The sequence below is a fragment of the Platalea leucorodia genome (genome assembly GCF_965183815.1).
Source record: "Platalea leucorodia genome assembly, chromosome: 4".
NCBI lineage: Eukaryota > Metazoa > Chordata > Aves > Pelecaniformes > Threskiornithidae > Platalea > Platalea leucorodia.
This window is the reverse complement of record NC_138826.1, coordinates 46,967,597-46,978,511: the sequence shown is the minus strand read 5'-3', so window position 1 is coordinate 46,978,511 and position 10,915 is coordinate 46,967,597.

Here is a 10,915-nt window from a genome sequence, read left to right as displayed (position 1 = left end):
TTGCCAAAAGTGAGTTATTTGTAGTGATTAAACCCATTTGTTTTGTTTTTTATGTCTTTCCTTTTAATTAATTTGATACCAACTCCTCTTTCCTTGCAGTGGCCAAGGTCATTCACAGGCACACAAGACACTGACTGTTGCAGTTGGCTTTGTGTGTGTTGTTTTGGAAGGTACAACAATCATATTTCTAAAATAAAAGACACAGGATTTATAAGCCAGAACACACAAGGGAAATCCACTTTCCTTGAAAGGCTTGGCTGCTGTCTAAGTTGCCCCTTGACACAGTTACATACTACTTTATTTTTCCACTTTCTGAGTCAGAAGAGCTTTGGAGAAAATTTACAGTGGCCCTACTAAATGTATGGATCTGGACTCCCAGTGAGACTTGAAGTACACCTAGAAATTTAAATTCTAACGTAAAATTTGTTTTGCAGGAAAAAAAAGTGGCTAAGATAGTAGCCAAGGATTCCTTGCTTTGCCACAGACTTCCTATATGACTTTGGGAAAGTCATTTAATCTCTTTGTATCAGTTTCCTGTGGTAAAACTTTCTGGATGTCTGTGAAGATAAACAGATTAAGGTGGATGCTCTGAAACCAGAGCCCATATGTCTGCTGAAGAAAAGTAGAGTTTCTAATCAATGATATTTCCATATACAGATATTTGATTTATAAGAAATCAGTTTAAAAGGATGCCTCTCCCAAACTGCCAATGCCATGGCAAAGATTAAAATCTCACTTAAACAGTGCTCCCCACACACCAATAGTTCCAGCTGCCATGGGTCACTAGAATGAAACAATCCATATAGCAAACCGTCCCTCTCCCTCACCTTCTTCCCAACAGAGAAGACCCACTTATCTCACCTGTATCCTGTGAGCAATATCCCATCACCCTGAAAATCTTCCTTAGAAGATGGCTGTTGCAATAAATAGAGGAGACAGACAAATACTAACTAGTCTGAATGAAAAGGACTAAAGATTTCCCAAGCAAAATAGTCATCACATAATACTGTACCACCACTTCCTTTTCTTCTGGGCCAATGAAGCTCACAGTCAGGAACTTATGCTGATTTCAACAATTTGGGGATGTAACAGAAAGATGCTGTCTCTGATGTGGAGAAGTACAGTGCTGAATAGGATCTGATTAGCTCATTATACTGAACAGAAAACCTTGGATACAGCCCAAAATCTGGTCAGCTCTACTGAAATGCTCCTTTAGTTTTCACTCTCTTTCAACTCATATATGAGGTGGACTCACTATACTTGAACCATTTTTATGGTGTTTGAATATTTCACATCAGTTAGCTTTCCCTAACATAATATGCACTATTTTTTTTTTTTTTTTCAGAAGAGACAAATACTGACTCTATCACTTAGTTGGCTTTTTCCTTTTCTAAATACTAATGAAGCATTACCCTCTACAGAATAAAATCGATGATAATGTTTGTAGGTGAAATCAACTGTTTTTTGGTGGGCCTTCAGATTACATACTTGTAACAGTAAATGTGAATCTAAATCAAACGTGTGCTTTTCCAAACCTAAAATTCACTTCTCTGAAATTAACTTCCTCCATACAAAAAGAGATATCTCACTTCTTCAGGTGATTGATTTTATTGAGACAAGTAGGACCATGCCATTGCAGCCAGGGGTGCTGAACAGACAACCGAACATACAAATCCCTTCTGATATGGCCTCCTACCTCAGACTGAAAACTCAAGCTTGTCAAGTGACCTGGATTATGTGACTGGGACAGGGTTGACGAAGCATCAGGGGCTGTATATCTCCACACAGAGGTGTCAGGGCCTGAAGGGGCAGCACAGGGGAAAGAACTGCTACTGGGCTGAGGATACACTGGGGATGGAGCAGTACACCTGATTTCTGAGCCACTGATTTCCAAATCAGATGTGGTTTTGTACAACTGTTTGGACCAAACTGGACCACTCCACTTCCAACAGAACGTGGGTAACCTTGGAGTTAAAATACTTTTGTCCAAAAACTGGGAAACTGGTTTCTGTTGACTGATTTGGCTCAGATTCTGTGTATAGTCTATGGCATGTCATATATTAATTTTATGCCATTTTGTAAGCGGGCATTAGTTATGTTCTTCTACTTTAGAGAGACATAATAGGATAAAACCATAAATTCAGAAGGGGTTCAGAGGAGTAACTAGATTAAACAAGAATGAAATTAACTAATATTTCTAAATACCAGGAAAAAAAGCATCGAGGCACTATGAACTATTAATTATGACATTGTTTCCCAAGAGAAGCAATCAGGATTCTGTTAACCAGGGAATTAACAGTTTGTCTCACCTATTTTAGAGGCTACAGAGAGGGAGAAAAGTCCTCAGCTGGCAAACAAAAAGACCTGAGACATTTCAGTGTCTCTTTTTATGTCTAGCTTTGTTGACTTAATCCTGTAATTTATTAGGCATGGGAGAATGGATCTGGATACAATAAGGATTGACCTTCCCATAATTTCCAGTGAATCTAAAGCCTTTTCACAGAATTCTGGTTAACTGTTTCCCCTCTTATTTTAATTTCCCACGCCTCTTGACTTCCAGGCTATGCTTGTGACCGGAAGCCAAAATGCCATGAGAAAAAGCTCTTCCTGTGGTAATTTTAACACTGCCAAGCATTAGGCCTACAAACCACACGGGAAAGCTTGTTCACATACAATTCACTGCCCAAAAATATCCATAAAGTTTGGGATAAGAATCCAACCTTTAAACATTAATACAAACCAAACTTCTCAAATATTTCAGAGTCAGCCCTTTTAGTAGTTTTTATCCAGAAGTAAAGAGCATTTCCATTAACCATTTTAAATGTTTATTGGGGATGCCAAAGCCATGAATCAAATAATTTATTAAATGTATTCATCTGCTTAATGTAGTTCAGAACATTAAGTGTTTTAAGCAGCATATTTTTATCTATTTTGCACAGGGCTGTGGTAAACTAGTAAAGCTCCTTGAGGCCAGTGAGATCCTGCAGATTTACACAGTCTGAGGACTGTTCCTGCATGAACTCCATTCAGTCTTAAGCCAAATCACATATCCCCGAGCACTGTCTATACAGTAATGTCACATCTTCCTTTCCAGAGAATCCAAGTTGCTTCTCAAGTTTGTCTGACCACTTAGTAATGGCTGTACTAAAGGTCATCTGAGACAGACTAAAGGTCATCTGAGACAGTCTAGCAAGGTTCTAGTCTCCAACAGTGGCTATAAACAGATCCCAAACTGTAGCCAAGCCAAGATTAAATTGTACTATACTTTCTCCAAATACTCTCCCAGTCTCTGACTATTTATTTCCAGCTTAAGATAGCTCCTGAATCTGATGCACTTTGTCCAGCTTGTAACAGAGTTCTCCTCTGTACACTTGTCCAGTCTTCTTCTGAACCCCTGAACTTTGAGTTCATTTGAACTCTGCATCGACAACCCTCTTTGATAAGGAGTTCCACGTGTCCATCACTCCCTGAATAACGACTTGCACAGAAAGCACTGCTGACTCTCCACAGCAACTGGCTACAGTGAGTTGCTCAAGCCTGTTGCTGATTCTTGAGGTTTTCTGTACATTTCCAGTCATATTAAAAAAAGAGTGAGCATCTAAAGGAACAGCCAGACAACATTCACTTCAAAGAATTTACCTATTGTAGATGCACTTTAATGACCTTTAAATAGTCAGCATGCGTGCTGCTACCAGGGCATCTGCAATGGCAAGGATTGTAGCACAGGCTGGGAAAAGTTAAAAAAAACAAACAAACCCCACTTTGTTTAAATAATCTGCTGATAGCTCATCAGGAGCTCCGGCATGCCAGGGCTTGATGACTAGCTGTTCTCAAGCTAACTAAAGCTAGCTTACAGCTATGTCAGAAATAATTCTGATAGCACCTGCTCAGCAATTCTGCTCTGAAATAGCTGGTTTAAGCAAGAGGTAGAGTTTTCTTGGAACCTACCCCAGGCCAGTGAATTAATCATCAGGTGAACCAAAGAACATGATTAACTTCATTGTATCCTAGTTCAACTGTAAAGTCCCCTGCTTTCATCTTTCTTCCCTAACAGCATCTCTGTATTGAAAATAAAGGGATAGAAAGTCCATAAGTTATTTCAGCTTTGCCTGTTCCTTGCTGGAGGAGCACTGGATAATGCCCTTCAGGAGGACTTCTTCCCCATTACTTTGCATAGGATGATGTCAGTCCCTGTCACTTTTTTTTTTTTTTTTTTTTTAGAAGCCTAAACCCTGTACCCTCAGCCTCAGCTATCCCTATTCCCTAATTCGTTCTTTGGTTGCATAAATGCAAAAAGTTTCTCTTTCACACCAATTTACCTGGATTTCTGTGAAGATGATGTGCTTTGACTTGTCACATTTGCACTGCTTCCCAGTTTTAGGCAGCGTGTAGCTGTTCCAAGGTGCTTACTAATTTGGGAAAGCTGCTCAGAGCATTGCTGAGATACTCCTCTTCTGCTGGGGATGGCATATCCTTTCCCCTCTTGCTGTCCTTTTCCCCTTCGCGGTCTTTTACCAAAGGGATTCCAGCTTCAGGAGCATGGTGTTCTTATACCAGTTGTAGCTGTAAGGATTTAGTTTCCATTTCCTAGTTCTCTGTGATCATGTTTCTCATCCTACCCCAAAGTCAATTCTGGGGAATGGCCAGAACATTGACTCCCACTCTATTCCTTAATCAATGCATTTTTTCTGGTTCAGCCTTTTCAAGATTTTCACCATAATTTAGAAGTCATATACCACTTTCACTATTCATATTGCTGGACTCTTGATTTCCAGCCTGCTGTGAGCCTTCACAGGGAAAACACATGACATATTGATATCTACAGTACTTCTAAATACTTTCACCCTTCTCTTTCCCTTCTCTCCACTACCACCTTGTGTCAGGTTTTGGCGTGTATGTGTGTGGCAGTAGTGAGGGATTGCCACTATAGGAAGAATAAGAATATACGTAAAAAATAATTGATTCATTATATTACTGAAATCAGTGGGTTTTCATGAAGAGTCTACCCAATTGCAGTCAAGGTGAATGCAACATCTGGAAGCACATAGCGAAGAACATCTTATCCAGTTAAAGGCAAGCTGTGGTTCAGCCAAGATGTCAGGACAAGTACACCTAACTGCAACCTTTAAAGGCTTGCAGCCATAGACTAGGACATGTGTCTGTAGATAGGAAGAGTGAGCTACCACTGGCCAAAGGCAACAACAAAAATTTTGCTTTTCCAAAGAGTGTACTCTCCAGGTTTCATATTTGCAGTCTGAAAATGAAAGAAACAAAAAATATTTTTCATAATGAAAGAATAAAAGGCCTGAATTGGCTTTTGTCACTTCAGTAGTTACTGGAAAAGCAGAAAATGCTCCTGGGAGACTGTGATGGTGAAGAGCCTCTACAGTCAGGCTCTCTAGGTTCTTGAATGAGAGGAGCAATCTAATTAGGTATTACGACTTTATCTGTGAGTGAGATTAGAAACAGAGACAAATCCTTACTTGCTGATATTCACGATCTCTGTGTGCCTTTAAAACATCTGGCAACACCATGCCTTGTAGGCTGACAACACCATGTCTCCAAGTGCCATGCTGAAATGGTGGTTGAGGACCTAATAAGGAGGGGAAGGGTGCCACCTGCTGAATGGCTAACCCTATTCCTTGCCTCATCTTGACTCATCTGTTTTGTGAAGATCAAGTGCCAGCCTGGTCCAACTATGCTGCAGAGCTCTTAAAAAGATCCCTGTGCTACAGTGAATGCGTGAAACAAAAGAAAACCCATAACTTCTAAGCACTACACTCCATAGAGAGCAGAGAAGGGGAACAGGTCATCAGCAGATCCTGGAGATCTGTCACATCTGTTCAACTGGAGCAATCAAAGTTTCCTATCTGTCTCTGGTCTTTCCATAGCTGTCATTACTAGTAGTCTGGGAGTATTGGTCAATTTGGAGTGCATTTCTGGTTGTAACACCCTTTGCAATAATGAAGACTTGTGTTCCTGTTTGAGAATGGGATCTGAGGCTCTTGAGACCTGGCCTGAAGGGCAAGCTACTGCCTCACTCTTCCAACATCTCCATATCAGCTGTCAGCTTCCTTCAAGGAAGAGGCCTGTTCAGTAAGCAATGACTATGCCAAAAATTAAACCTAAACCTGCCTGGCCCTGCTTCTCATTACTATGTATATATATGATTTTTTTTTTTTTAATGTCTTGGACTCTTAGTCAACAGGGGCTTAGGAGTGAGGGATAAGGTAGAAGGGTTAATTGCTGCAGCAGTGACAGGTCCTTCCTGCTCTTTGTTTTTTTTGTTTTAGCTTTTTCTTTTAACACTGCTTGGGGCTTTCTTTTTTAATCTGCTTTCTAAAACATCTAGTGCTGAGAGATGTATTTATCCATAATGATGAACACATGGTTTATGCTACCTAGGTATTATATATCCATGCATTTCACAGGGACATACTGTTTTAGGTAAGTAAGTTATGCAGTTGTTGGGTTGTTTTGGTTTTTTTTTTCCAGTTTGGAGGAGTATCCTGAATCAAATACCCATGTCCCCAAGGGTTTCTGTTCATGGCCACATGCACTGAAAGAAGGCCACATATCTAAAAGTGTTCCTGGCTATATGCCCTCTAACTGGATCATTGTGAGAGCTCCATTTGAAATTATGTGTTTTATTAATATTTAATGATAGTGAGCCACCTTCTGTGACAGCCTTCATTCTAAACACTTGCCAGGTTTTTCCTGCTCTGCCCATGGACCACTTCTCAGTGTTGCAAAAAGAGTCAGTCAGCATCACACCTTATTTTCTGGTAGATTATTCTGGATTGATGCAAGAAAAATTATTCCTAAAATGAGGGGTAACCCAGTGTGGTCGGTCACTGGAACAGGCTCCTCAGGGAAGTGGTCACGGCACCAAGCCTGTCAGAGTTCAAGGAGCATCTGGATGATGCTTTTAGTCATATGGTTTATTCTTAGGTAGTCCTGTGAGGAGCAGGGAGTTGGACTCGATGATCCTTATGGGTCCCTTCCAACTTGAGATATTCTGTGACTCTCTGACTCTGTAATCAGGTGATTTCATATTTTCTGCACTGTAAAAGTAAAAGTGGTATAATCATGCCCTTGAAAGCAAGACTTTGGTTTGACCAGTTCAGTAGCTTGTATTTGTCTTGCAGAACCCATCAAGTATTTTAATGGGTCATCCTCTGAAAGTAATTATATCTTTTAAAACACTCTGTTAAGGTCTTAGCCAAAGTGTGGATTTTGGTGGTGAAAAGTGGAGGAAAACTATAGTAATTTGTAAATGGCAATGTGAATTCTAGCCCAGAGTACCATGAAGTCCCTTCACCCAACTAAGAAGAAAAAACCCGTGTTTCAATGAAATTAATAGCCTTGGTAAATTCAGCATGCACAGAATAGTTAAAAGCCAGGGGGGAAGCTTTACTCTTCTGGTTTGTCAGGTCTGTTTTGAGAAGGTGTTAAGAAGGTATCATTCTAAATTACTTGGCAACTGTCAAAAGTATTCTTGAATAATTTGGACTGCCGTCTAAAAGGGAGTGTTTCATTCTGTGTAGGTAAACGTGGAAAAATAAATGAAAAGCTTAACAGCGATACCGCAGCGTATATCTCCAAGCCCACATCAGAAGAGAGAAAGAGCTGCTAAGGTGGGAAAAAAATCCACTATGGATGTTGCTGACTGTGATTTTTGTCATGTGTTCGAATGGCTTAGAGCTGTAGAACAAGGCTGCAGTTGTCAGGGTATGAGGTCCTGCTGCTTCAGAGGTGTCAAATTATTACTCCTCAGCTGGAAGAAACAGAGCCTCAGTGCCAGAAGCCTGTAGACTTTGGCCCGTGTCTTATCCACTGCTGGCACGTGTTCTTTGTTGTTCTTAAAATTAAAACAAAAAAAAAGTTTTAATTCTGATTTAAAGAGAGGAGATTGTTGTTGATGTTGCCAGTATCAAAGGGGTGATAACTGAATGGGATCACACAAGTCATGAGACTGGCTATGAGGTAAGGAAATTGTCACGTCTAGGCTGCCTAGTTTTATTCTGGTTCAGGTGAGAGCAACTGAAAGTTGCTTCCATCTGATGGATGGGGTTGGCCTACCATCTTCGAAACATCTCCATTCAGGTCACCAGTAAAATGTACTGAAACAAGAGATGACTTGCACAAGTGTTATCCCTGCTTTGTCAGTTCTGTATATAAGAGAAGGACTGGGTGTCCAGTTCAGCAAGATGTATATTCATATTGAAAGACCTCAATTGCTGACCTGAACTCAGCACTGGAATTGTCACTGTTTTAAACTTCTCACCTATGGTCTGTGCAATTTAGCTCACTGCCTAACCTAACCTTAAATTAATAAGAGGCCAGATAAACAAGGTTTTACACACCTGACTCATTCAGTATCATTAAGAGAAGCTTTTATGAACTTTCTATTTTGTGGCAGGTTGACCTCAGCTGGTAGGTAAGCCCCCACCCAGTCATTCTCTCACTCCTCCACAGCAGGATGGGGGAGAGAATCAAAAGGTCAAAAGTGAGAAAAAAACCTTGTGGATTGAGAGAAAAACAGTTTAATAAGTGAAGGGGGAAAAAGGTGGAAAAGGAAACAAGTGGTGCAAAAGCAGTCACTCGCCACCAGCAGACTGATGCCCAGCTAGCCTCAGAGCAACAGCTACTTTGGAAAAACTCCCCCCAGTTTTATTGCTGAGCATGATGTCATATAGTATGGACTATCCTTTTGGTCGATTTGGGTCACCTGTCCTGGCCATGTCCCTTCCCAGGCTCTTGCCTACCCCCAGCCTCCTCATTGAGGGTGGAGAGTGAGAAAGAGAGATGGCCCTTGAGGCTGTGCAAGGGCTGTTCAGCAACAGCTAAAACACCAGTGTGTTATCAACACTGTTTTCGTCACCAGTCTAAAATGCAGAACCATACAGGCTGCTAGGAAGAAAATTAACTCCATCCCAACCAGACCCTGTATACATTTCTAAAAATATGTCCAGAGATCACTCGAGAGCACCCTAATTGAGTGGCAAACTTACGGTATTACTCACTCTCACTGTGCTTTCAACATTAAGAGCTTTCCAAAGAAAGGCTTTGTCCAGGAGCTTTGCACTTTGGCTTCTTGCTTCAGCCTGGAAATTCAGAGATATGACAGCGATATGGAGTCTGACTTTTAGGCTAAAGTTCAGGCCTATACTTTTATTAACCAAACTGATGCACTCATTCCCAGCTACACTGAATAAAACAAGACGGCTTTCTTTTAACCAAATCCAAGGGCCAGTAGGCAGCAGTATCTCTCTGTAACCTCTGCCATCCAGGCCTTTATGGCTTATACCCCATTTTAAAAAGTTGCTTTGTTACACCAGCTGCAGGAAGGGCAGTGAATTCTTCACTGCAATGCATTGGTTTTACTGTAGGGAAGGCAAATTAATTTAAAATTCCTTTGAGGCAGGTCTGCTAGAGTCATGAAGCTAATATCATTTTATTATAGTGGAATTTTTGAGGCTTTTGCTTAAGTTTTACTCAGTGTGTCTTGTTCCAGCTCTTACAGTCCTAGAATTGTCCAAGAGGGGCAATATTCCAGGAGTGAAGGTACAGATATTTTTACTGTTTGACCTCATCTGAGCCAAAGTTTTACTTAGAGAGTTTTGTCGTCCTAGACTTGTCTTTGAAAGTGTTGCAGTGAACAGGAATTTCTCTCAATTTATTGCATCTCTTCCCTCCAGCTTCCTTTCTTAGAGAGATTTGGGCTTGAAAACAGGTGTTTAGGTCATACTTCCAACTTCCAAATTCAGACTCCCTGTTTCTGACAGCTATGAATTCATTCCTTCTCACTCAGGAAATTCTTTGCTGCTTCCATTCATCTGTCCCTGTCTGAAAACTGGCCAGAGGGACCCCAATAGTTCTCATTGTTGGCATTCCACAGCTAGAAGACAGACAAGTCCATTTGTAATGAAAAGGAGATTTTTCACATCCTGTCCTTCTCTTACAAGCTGCCTGTGCCAGCACCATTTCATGCTCAGAATAAGCCATATATCCTTTTTTAGATGATAACCAACTGTGTTTTGCATTTTCTTGGAAATACTTTATTATTTCAAAAAATTGAGTTTAAGAATTGTAGAGAGTGAAGGCAGTGTTTCGCTTGAAGTTACACAGAGCACAGCTTCTACAGCTCCAAGCGATAAACTTCTGGCTACTAAAGTGACATTAATAAATAAAAAACACAGACAAGGTAAAGCTTATTAAAAATTACATCTTCCACTGTCTAAACATGAGGTTAATATGAGTCAATGGTGTTTTCACAGCTTGGTTCATAGCTTGACCATGGTGGTGGTCCATTAAACCATAATCCATTATTATACATAATCTACATGTCCCTCTAGGTTGCAAAAAGAATGTCTGCTTTGTGTCATGAGGTGGCTGTGTGGTCAGGGAAAGAGACTGATTACAGTGTGTTCTATGAGCAGAAACATCTAGCTATACAGCCTTGAATGTCTGCAGGGCTGACTCTTTTGTCTATAAAAATATGATTAGTTTAGAAAAACTCTAAAGAAACTATACATTGGGTTCACAGTCAACATTTTTTTTTAAAAAAACATACACAACTAAAAAATCAGCTCTGAAACGAAATGATTCTAAATTAATTATTCACATTTGGACAATTCTGACTTGAAGTATGCATCTTGCTGCCAGACTGAATTGGCTAGTAGTTGAGCAAAGGATTGGGTCATTTTAAAAATTATTCTGTTTCTCAAAAACAATTATACCGAAAGTGGGAGCAGGGGAGGTTGAGAAGGATGGTTCCAGGAATAATCCACATGCTTCCAAGCATATAAGTAAAATTTTGAGGCTGAATGCTGATGGTTGTAGAATGAGAGTCCGTTTCCTAGGAAATCATGTAAGATATCCCAAACTGCACACTTAAAGGGTTGACTTCAGT